General features: G+C 35.2%; 1 long non-coding RNA gene across 1 annotated transcript; it reads left to right on the top strand.

Moving 5' to 3' along the window:
• The first annotated feature begins 2,966 nt into the window (after positions 1–2,966).
• LOC123537932 (uncharacterized) lies at positions 2,967–9,367 on the top strand. The gene is made up of 4 exons (XR_008369476.1): positions 2,967–3,388; positions 5,251–5,322; positions 6,278–6,409; positions 8,527–9,367. It is a non-coding gene; the product is annotated as an uncharacterized LOC123537932 (long non-coding RNA).
• Positions 9,368–12,106: the final 2,739 nt, after the last annotated feature.

The raw sequence follows: 12,106 nt of genomic DNA, 5'->3' as shown, positions 1-12,106 counted from the left end.
CGAAACTACGATAACGAAAACGCGACAACACGATGTTAAATACGCGATACTACGATAACGAAAACGTAATAATACGATAGTACGATGATGATAATGTGATATAATGTCGTGTCGCGTTTTTACCATTGCACTGTCGCGTTTTCGTTATCATAGTTTCGTTATTTCGCGTTATCATCATCGTACTGTCGCGTTATTACCTTCGTACAGTTGTGTTAACACCATCGTACTGTCGCATAATCATTATGGCATCATCGCCTTCCGGTGCGCATGTGCATGCTCAAAATTACAAGATTAGAAGTTATGCTTTTAGAACTACAGTTCCCGCCCTCAAGATAGGGCGATATGCAGATTCGAACCCGGGTCCTCATGTATGAAAATCATAATTTTTATTGATGATCTCCACTAGCTACAGGTGCCAGTTAGCCAAAAGCAACATAACTAACTATTCATTTTGTATTGGCAACTAAATAGACATTTACAGAGAATGAATTTAAGGAGGCAAACACCTTCAAAAGGCTTTAAAAATATAATTTGACTGCATTTCTCATTCCTGTAAAATCATGAATACAATTTCTGATTAAAGGATATTAACTCTATCCCTTTCGGTTGTTAACCGCTTTACTTTTTATTTTGACATGTGAAAACTGAAAATGAAATGCTATGTATTTCTGAAGAAAATCCCCAGACGTTGATGCATTAAAATGAAAATATGTGCCATGCAAACTGCAAAAAAAAAAAATTCTTCGAATATTTGCGATGTTCCGATTTCAGCGTGGTTATGCGTCTTATGGAATTCAACATCGATAACTTGAGTTTTACAAAACATGCATTCGCTTGAATTTTATTTTCAGTGTAGAAATAAAGCCATCATATTTGTGCCGAAAACTATCATCGACATATTTGTGAAAATATTCATGTTAGACACAAAAAAAACTGTCTGATCACGTTACAATATGACATTCTCTTTTGTTGTTATTAATCTTGTACAACATAGAAAACTCATAGCGATTGACCTGCAGAGTGTTTGCAAAATAACATATTTGGTTTTACCTGAAAAACGTTATACAACCCGTGAACAAGCAACAGAAATCATTTCGAATTTTAACAGTACTAAATTAGCATGAAAAAATATTACCCAGAACTCTGCTGGGGGAATTCTCCTATGCACATAGGCCACGGAAGGCGATATGATGATGATGACGTGATAGTACGATGGTAATAACGCGACAGTACGATGATGATGATGCGACAGTACGATGATGATAACGCGACAGTGCGATGGTAATAGCGCGACAGTACGATGATGATAACGCGACAGTACGATAGTGACGATTGTGATAACGCGACAGTACGATGATGATGACGCGACAATACGATGATGATAACGCAACATTGCGATGGTGATAGCGTGACAGTACGATGGTGATAATGCGATAGTACGATGATGATAACGCGACAATATGATAGTGGTAACGCGACAGTACGATGGTGATAACGTGATAGTACGGTAATGAAATTGCGAAATCACGATACTACGGTAACGAAAACGCGATCATACGATATTACGATGGTGAAAACGCGACTGTACGATCGTACTATCGCATGATCGTGTTTTCGTGTTTTCGTTATCGTAGTTTGGTGATTTCGCGTTTTCGTCTTCGTACCATCGAGTATCGCGTTTCAGATGAACACATTCAAAGGCGATGGCCATAACGGAATTCCGTACATTTAACGTTTTAATGTCGCTTTTTACGGCTAAGTAATTGTGTTTTCGAAAGCTGTTTTTTTTTTTTTTTTTTTTTTCACAAAACACACCAATGGCATGTGTGCGGCTCATTGTTGTGTCCTTATTTTTTAAAATTATGTAAAAAAAATAAATAAAAAGATTTATGACAATATTGATATGATTCAGATAAATCCTTATTGTACTAGTATTTGGATTAATCGCCCCAAAATGCTATCGAATATTATGTCTTATATTTTTATATATTTTTGATATGTACTTTGAATGTGAATAATGTTTGTTAAGCGAGAGAAAGAAGAAATCCATAGTTTTGTTGGAGAGAAGATTGAAAAATATCATAGCTCCATGTTCTATGTTATTGTTCGCATTCATCAAAACAGAATATTTGTGCAGTACAAAAAAAAACGAGACAAGTCAACGCCGCGAACAACTATTTATTTATTTATTTCATTTACAATTGTATTATTTATCAAGTTAAAATGGGACCGGGTATCAGATGAGCAGATAATTATTTACTATTGATTTAATATAATCTGTTTTCATTTCAACATAATTTATTTTCTTTTCAATCACAGTCGTAACTTAGTTTCTTGAAAGGAATATAAGCCGGAAACTTTAAATACGTCAAAATCTTTTATTTCTCTTTAGATAATTATCTTTCACTTGCGCAGTGACTGTGGGATATTACGTAATGAGCGTTCCTTACCTAGTGATCATACGACACCAGGCCGACTGTGTAGCACCGACCAATATACGACGTAATAAAATATAACATCACGGCAAATAGAATATTTCGCTTTCTAAATCCTGTCTTATTTACACAACCTTACGTTTATGTTTTCAACGTATTCAGAATTTTTTAAAACATACCAATAAACTAAAGTTTAATTTCATTACTCCGATAACAAGAAAAACTATATATCATATATCTTAACTTATATAATGCTGGACACGGCTGATTCTGCCTTTGTGACCAGTGTAGATCACGATCAGCCTGTACACCAGTGCAGTTTGATCAAGATCTGCACTGTTCGCTGTTCAGTCAGCGTTCCTTTGTAACAGTGAATAGTACCGTCCAAATTGAAATTGGGACAAGTTTATTATAGCAATTTAGCATAGTAAGGGTAAAACTGTATATTTCAACATTTTGAGAGGCTTAAAATGTTTGGTTGATAAACATAATAACGTTGGTGCGTCTGTGGCGGCATTGTAACGCAACAATGTCTTGTGGCGTTTTTGAGGTCATTTATTCATTATTTCGGCGGTATCAATTAAGAGAATCCACAAAAATAAATAAACAAACTCATTTTGGTTATCGTAAATTCTTACGTTTGCTTCTGGTTGGACATGCGCACATTTATACTTTACGACTTACTAGACTGTGTGTGTGTGTGTGTGTGTGTTTGTTTAATTTTTTTTTTGTCTTTCTTTTTGACAAAATGTATCAATTTATTGCATTCGAACAGTGAGTAAATGATTTTAAGTTCATGATAAAATGTGATGATTTCAGGTATGTCGGTTCATAAAGACGCCTGATGTCGGGACGGTGAAGGCACGTCTACAAGATAATGTGGTGTAAACAGATGGTAAACGTAATTTCCGGACACAGATGCGACTTGCAAGGGTCAAAATCTTTATATTATGGTAAGTACCATAAACGTGTGGTACGGTGGTCTAGAGTGAATAATATGAAATAAGACGAAGTCTCAAAGCGAGCTCAAAGAAATCAGATTTAGCTAAAAAATAATATACATGTCATTTATATGTAACACAGAAACTATTCACTACTCAAAAGAATTCGCGAGAACGTTACCGTATTCACATATTTTCTTTCATTTTATCTATTTTATCAACAACTTCAAATAGTTGTTGTATATATTTTTCTCCGACTTGAATGACATCTACATACATAGGGGTTGCGGCTTCATGTCACTAAAGTTACTGTTTTAAGTAATATACCGGAAATCATTACGTAACAATTATGCAATTGACATGATAAAGCATAGGTCACTTCGGTAATCAAGACCCTAACTTTATTTCGAGAATGTCCCCTAATTAGAGCGGATCATAAAATTTACTGAAGCATATAAGATTACTTTGATGTGACAATGTCATAAAAACGCACTCGGATTAATAATATTGAACCGCGCCATGGGGAAAACCAACATCCAGACCGGCCTGCGCATCCGCGGGGTCTGGAGCCATGCTGGTCGGAAAGCCACTTGTTGTTTTTTTTTTTCTTTGTACGGCTTACATATCACGTGGCGGAGCTGTAATAAACATTTCACGCGATATCTAGTATTTTAAAATCTATCAGAATTTATTACATGTATCTTTTGTACTTTGGAACTTTAGGATATTTACATTTATCACATCCGTGCAGTCTGATCATGATCGGCACTATTCGCCATTCATCAGTATCTTTTTGTAAGCACCACTTTTAATAGTTAATGTACTGTCCAAATTGAAAGATAGAGAAGATCATTATAGAAATTTAGCAGGGAAAGGTTTAACAACAGATAAAGAATGTAAGTGTAGAACACCCCTCCCCGCTACCCGCCCCCTCTCTATTAAATCTAACCGTTGCATTCACCATCCGAACTACTTTGATATTGTCAAATAAAACTTTCGAATTCAAAGAATCAGTAGAAATAAAAAAATAACAATTATAAGATGATTGATATTTTTTGAATACGGAATGAATTGATCTCGATTTGAGTATAACTGGAAACAAAATCAAAGACTGGACTTTGTTAATTGAACATTTCATTTTTAGCTTAATCTTTAAATTATATTGCATGTATCATGTAAGCTTAATACCATAGGTGGTTAGTTCTGTGAGATCATGTTAGGAAATGAAATAAAAACTTCAGAATTACTTTATAAATTCATGGAAAATATCATTTTTTTTTTTTTTTTCTTCTTAACCTAAATTTGTCGAGATCAAAATTACTGCAAAAAATAGTTTATTAATCCAAAATCATCAATGGTAATACGCATTAAAGTATACCAGGTGTGGTTTTGCAAAGATATTTTTCTTTATCTTGTGGTGGATATTTACTATAAAATAAATTCATTACTGATCGAATAGATTGAAATACAATGTAACTCTAACGCAATTTATATTGTGCGGTCAAGTCTTTTTGCCCTACATAGATTGCGCATGCGCGAAAATTGTCTCCCGTTGCTAGGGCAATAGCTCTCTGTACAAAGATTTATACTTGCGTTACCGTAAAGCTCGATTCTTTGAGCTCGCTATTAGTAAAACTTCTGAAAAAAATTCAAATGACATTATGTAGCGGCTCAAAATTTGAGTCAATTTCAAAACAGAAACTATCGGCTGCTAGCTCTACTTGAACAATCAGTAAGATTGACTGAAGTATCTAATACATGGTACATATTTATATAAAATGCTACAGAACACCCATATTTAGCAAATTAACAAAACGATACATTTTTTTATTTATCCTTCATTTACTTTCAGATCTCTATGTGAATATCTTCAGCCGACTTGTAAAATGTCCAAACAGCTCCAACTGCTACCTAAGATGATAACACGGACGATAAAGGAATGAAGGGTTAGTTGGCTTTTAAATTAAATTTTGTGTTGTGGTTTGACACTTTTATTGATCAGGTGTGAAATGCTACAGAGCACCTATATTAATCATAACCGATAGACTATATTTTTTGAGTTAGAACTTATGTATAGTTGCCTTTTTAAAAAAATGTAATCAGAAGCAGACACCTTACCGACAATTATCATCGTGTACATAAATGCACGTTTTCTTAAAATGTCATCAGATGAACGTACTAATTATATGCACTACTTCCGCTCTAGACTTCCCTAGTATTCTCTTAATGACGTTTTTCGCACTTGTATCAATGCAGACTTGTGGCATTTGCGTGTTTTCAGCCAAATGTCCCCATAAAAAAAAATAATTTGTAAATTTTCCAAAGAACCGATGTCATGGTGAAGTTATTTCTATTTCCTATTCGCCACGTTATACTGACTTTTGGAATATTAATGCCGGTATTTCCAGTATCTTTCTAAAGTTTATCTATCGGAAGAATATGATCATTTAGAAACTTGAGTGATAATTTAGAGCAATAGAATGACGTCCTCTCTTCCGACTGTGCAGAGAAAAAAGTTCTCGCCGTTAGATTTGCCTTGTTAGCTTCCGGCGGATATTTTCAAATCCATCACCATGTGCGTTACCGCAAAGCTCGGTTCTCGAAAAGGCCTGCTCTTAAAGTTCTGTACAACGCATGCATTTATACTTCATCTGTGTTACATTAGTTAACACATTCTTTTTCTGATGTTGCCACGTTTCAGTTTCTGAAATTTATCTTGCTGATAATGTTTCAGAAGTGTAGATTTTGAAATGATGAACGATTAGACAGTCTGTTTGTGAGACAATTTCATACATCTGTTAAGATCAGTTTTTGCGTAAATTTTATAAAGGAATTACCGATTTAATGAATCGAAACTATAAGCGATTAGTATTGATAAATAATGAATTGTGATTGTTTCAGGTATGTCTGCTTCACTACGATTGACAAAACTTGCACATCTACTTTCAAGCTGGTGAAAGCACGACTTCAAGATGTAAACTAAAAAAGAAGATGGTAATTTCCGGCCACAAGTGTCAAAATCTTAAAATTAGGGTAAGTCTTAATTTTTATTGGTATGCTTAATTTTTTTTTCGCGTGTGGGACATGGAGCAAGTCACGTGACAGGTTTCCGATACTGTACAGATTTTTTTTATTCGTAGATGTGTGATACACATACTTTATTTGAATGATGAAATATTATATTTTTGTATAAATATTTTATCATTTTTTTTTAAAAAATAAGAAAAAATTTTGGGTCACGTGACACGTTTCGTCCATCTTCGTAACACACAGTAAGTTTCGACCATCTTCAACTTTCGCTTTCGGATGGTTCTGACCTAGTTCACACGATCCTTTTGTCCACGATTGGAGACGCGCAAATTTCATACTGATTTTAAAACATTTTTCGGAATGACATAACGTGTAAGAAAAATAGAAACGTTGCTCTTATAATAAATTTACTCATCGATTACGTTTAATTCATAAGGTTGTTTTCATCCAGGCTTTACACTAGCGGATCCAGTGGGGGGTGCACCCGGCGCGCACCCCCTCTAAAATCGCCGGAGCATACGTAATTTGTCTTTTGTTTGGGTACAATTACTGCAAAAAATATACACGTTTCTCGCTCGCTACGCTCACGTACATTATTTGTCTTTTGTTCTGACTGAAAATTAAAAAAAAAAAGTTTGTTTTTTCACGCTCGCTTCACTCGCATGGGTGAAAAATATGCATTTTTCTTGCTCGCTACACTCGAATACGTAATTTGTCTTCTGTTCTGTGTTAGAAATATAAAATATGAGCCGCGCCATGAGAAAACCAACATAGTGCGTTTCCGACCATCATTGATCCAGACCAGCCTGTGCATCTGCAGTCTGGTCAGGATCCATGATGTTCGCTAACAGTTTCTGTTATTCCAATAGGCTTTGAAAGCGAACAGCTTGGATCCTTACCAGACTGTAGGGATGCGCAGGCTGGTCTTGATCCATGCAGGTCGCAAATGCACTAGGTTGGTTTTCTCATGGTGCGGCTCAAATGTATTTTTTTTCTCTGTCGCATAGGTATTTTTTTTTGTTCTGGGTGAAAAAAAAATGCATTGTTTTCTCGCTCGCTCTGCTTGCACATTTAAAACAGAATTAGTCCTAGGTAAACCCTCCCCATAAAAATCCTCAGAAATCTGGCTAAGAAATTCCTAGATACTTACGAACGAATTAGTCTGAAAATTCATAAAACATTACTTTAATTAATATGTTACTTGTATTGATTTTGTCACAAAACCTGTGATTTGTGAATACCAGATAAAGTACCTAAGAACACACAGAATGCACCAGATGGGGCAATTGTTTTCAAAATTTTCAGGGGGAGCATGACCCAAGACCCCCCAAGTTGCTCTACACTACGATTTATTTACGTCCCCTCTAACACCAAATCCTATAACCGACACTGCTTTATTCCACGTTTTCCTGATTAATCACCTTTTAAACATTACTTCCGGTTTAGAAGGGTAGAACTACCTGCTTGTAAAAGACCCGCCCACCAGCTCAGTAGGTAGAGCGTCGGTCTACGGATCGCGGTGTTGCGAGTTCGATCCTCGGGCGTGGCGTATGTTCTCCGTGACTCTTTGATAAACGACATCGTGTCTGAAATCATTAGTCCTCCACCTCTGATTCATGTGGGGAAATTGGCAGTTACTTGCGGAGAACATGTTTGTACTGGTACAAAATCCAGGAACACTGGTTAGGTTAACTGCCCGACGTTATATGACTGAAATACTGTTGAAAAATGGCGTAAAACCCAAAAACAAAAACAAACAAAAACCTGCTTGTAGAATGAGAACTTCATGAGTCTTCATCATGTTTCAGATGTTTTTAAAGAATGCACTGTTACAAATTAACATTGTATTTGTTTGCATACAAATATCATATTTAATATTAATCCTACTTGTTGATAAATACTATTGGAACACAAAAAGGTACATGTCTGTGTCATAAAATCACCCGATGAATAATAATTGTATTCAACAAAATAATCATTTATATGTATGTGCGTTGCACGTGTGTGCGACAGTGCGTGTGCGCACAAAATGTGTGTGTGTTTGTGTGTTTTAATAGAGATGTTTTGCTAGATGATTTCATATTTGTATACGTGTTCGAATTAAATAATTTATATTTCAGGTCGAAGAGAAATATACGTCTCTCGCGGTAAACAGAATACAGCACGGCATTTTGCTTCATATACGTGTTATTCAAAAGACAACAACAGTTTAAAGCCAAAGGAACCCAATCTAACAAATTGTGTCAGTCTTTGGACATTGGAAATTCTCCCCTTTGCTGATGAAATACCATCTATCATTTAATGGATATTTAACTAGAACAGAACAGAACAGAACAGAACAGAACGGACCAGAACAGAACTCTCAGTCAGCATTTACATCTTTGTAAACGGCATCGATATTGCCATTTAATTTATCATATATTTATCGATTTATAACTGGTATTCTGCGGACTCCGTAATTGATACATTGCCATTTTCTTGACAAAATATTGATAAATCAGTTGATAGACCGATACCGAAGTTGGATTTTGCTGTTATCCGAATTCAGAAAGCAGCATAATACAATAAGTACAATGATTATCAAGATTTATAAAAAATGTTTCACCTAGAGTTATTTTGACATAGGAAATTCTACACGTCTGACAAACCGGAAGTAAAAGCATGACGTCATTTAACCGGAAATATAACACAAAACCTGGACTCGGCATATGGATTCTCCTTTTCGTTTGCCTAATTTTCTTAAAATATCTATGGGTTTGAAAACTTAAGATTTTCTCAATTCGAGCAAACAACAACAACAACTACAAAACCACCATAATGTAAATTCTGTATGTTTTGTGCAAATTTGTCAAGAGGATACATGTATATAAATGTGTACATGATATTTTAAATTAGTTGTCAAGAATATTATTTTACATTTGTGATATAATAGATGAATCTAATATAATGAAGTTATACATATCTGTGTTTTATTTGATAATTGCAACTTTTTGGTACCTCGGACAGTGTCTTGGATACCTTAACATCATTAAGCTCATTTCGTGCAAGTACCTGACGTAACAGGAACATTTTGAGGATGAATTTTTTTCAGAATTTTCCTGGAGACATAATTTATGCTTCATCATGAATTAGAGTTTTGAAGTGTTTTTTTAATACTTCGCGACAGGTCCATTCCACCACATTTTTAGACTCGTACCCTCACCGTCCAGTTGCGTCAATTAAGTGTCGTGAACATTGCATGCCCCTTATTTGATAGCGATAGATCGGTGGCCATAAATCTAGCTTATTATTGCCTTCCTGTCGGACATGCTTAAAAAAAGGAAAAAAAGAAGAAAAAAACATAATGTATTAACTACGGAGGGTTATGGTATTTCCTTTGTTACGCAGATAATACACAGGAAGCGTGAGAGCATTAGGTGCACGCAGCAGTTCGATGACTCGATAGTGATTTCGTGTACATCTGGCTGGACTAAACTCGAAACCGTTTCTATAACATAAATATGAATTATTAAAAACACATGCACGTTTGTTAAATTATTATGAAATGACTGACAAGAAAGGTGCGTTCAGTTTTTCCACGAAAATGCTTGTATGAAACTACAGTTTGTTTTCAGACCCTGTGTTTTGTTCACAGGAGATAACTCCTGAGTTTGCTCAAATTTTTTATAATTATGTCCCTTTTATTCTCAAAAACGCTAGATAATCAGAGACAAGACTGATGAAGTCAGAATATTCAACATAATCTTTTCTAAAAAGATGGTTATCTAGCCTGTAGCCAGACTAGCATGAAACTTAAATGCTCCCTATTTCCTGCAGGTTATAAAGAAGTAATTCAGTTCAAAATATACTTCCGTGGTGTAGTTCGAAAGTAGACCCTTATGAATAATTTAGATCTATTTGTTCCATTTTTAGCGCATTGGTGCGTAAACCGGAGCCAAATGGGTATTATTTCACACGTGGAAATTCAACGTATTTTAAATAAAATAAGACACTTTGCATGCGTTCCGGTTGTTTGTTTGAAAACAAAAAGGTTTTTATTCTGCGGACAGCGGCAACACGAAGATATCTGACTTCTTCACTGCGCATTACTCACTACCCCCTTTTTCCGTTTTTCTTGTAGCAAATGCTTTGATCGATATTTTGTTGAAATAGGTCTTTCTAAGAAAACTGTATCAAATTGGATATGAAGTTTGCCATATGACCTATGATGTTCGGTGCAACGTTAAATAAAAAAATAAAATAAAAAAAACTGGATCTGAAGTAGCAGAATTCTATATGAAACAAAGAGCAATTTCATTTATTGGTATTTTCTTGCAAAGAATCTGACTATTTATAAACATAACAATTTGATTTCATCCCATTTTGTTATATTTCAATTTCAGCGGTTGCATATCTTTGATAAAATCAGATAACAGTTTTTAATAAGTTTGGTGTATAAAAGGCCACTTTCAGTGTTTTGAGATTTTTAATTATTTGACTTTTGGAGGTTATTGTTGTAAACAAGTTTTAACAACAGTATAATGTTACAATACAACCTCCTCCAATATTCACGGCTTTTATCCCTAGGACGACCGACATATTTTTATTTTAAAACAATCTCGCCAGGTATACATACGTCCTTGACAGCGCAAGAAATGACGTCAGACGACCTTCAGCTTTTCGCGGAAGCAGTTAAAATGAAATTACATAGGTTAAACTCGGAAAAGAAAGTCGCATTTGTCTTGCGCAGGGGCTACTACGCCGTCTAAATGTATCAGCGTGGACTTCTTTTTTATTTGCTTATATGTCAATGTTCATTTTCCTCGAACGATTTGAAAATACCTGGGCTTTTGTAAGACATGCCAGCTTTTCATCTACGAAAAAATGTTTGCACTCGGAAATAACACAAACTTCATCAAATCATTCCAAAGATCTTTTCTGATATTGTCTAAAAGTGTTAGCATATACCTCTGATGTCAGATACTTTATATTTTGAGCGCTGCCCTACCTACATATTTCAGAAATATCCTAAAATAAATTAGCCGCACCATGAGAAAACCAACACAGTGGCTTTTCGACCAGCATGGAGCATTCGCGCAGTCTGGTCAGGATCCATGCTGTTAACTAATGGTTTATCTCATTGCAATAGGCTTTAAAATCGAACAGCGTGGATCCTGACCAGACTGCGCGGATGTGCAGGCTGGTCCGGATCCATGCTGCTCGCAAAGCCACTATGTTGATTTTCTCATGGCACGGCTCATATATCACGTGGCGGAGCTGATCTTTTTAAATAAAAAAATAAACATTTCACGCGATATCTAGTACTTTAAAATCAGTAAGAATTAATATACATGCACTTGGAACTTATATTAAGGGAAATTTCCTGTTGATTCTATGGAAGCGTTAAATAGCCTTCAGACGATAATACGTTTTATAAGGCCGCCTGGGATATACCAAAGTAATGATATTTTCATAGATCACTTTATGTTCTTAAAATGATATAGACTAGCCACTAGACTGATGATAGATATATTTCTATATTCCCCTTTTTTCGAATTTAATTCCATAAAGACAAAAGCCAGTCTGTTTAAGAGATTTTACAGAGGATATTGAACATAGGATATTCACTACATTGTCAAAAAATGCAAAAAGATATCATAGCCTATGAGCTTGTCTAAAAATGATACTGAATATTACATTCAGCGGGACGGAATTGATAAA

The sequence above is a fragment of the Mercenaria mercenaria genome, unplaced genomic scaffold, assembly GCF_021730395.1.
Source record: "Mercenaria mercenaria strain notata unplaced genomic scaffold, MADL_Memer_1 contig_4526, whole genome shotgun sequence".
Classification (NCBI taxonomy): domain Eukaryota; kingdom Metazoa; phylum Mollusca; class Bivalvia; order Venerida; family Veneridae; genus Mercenaria; species Mercenaria mercenaria.
Note: the sequence above shows the minus strand (reverse complement) of the source record. Positions and strands in the feature narration are given on the sequence as shown.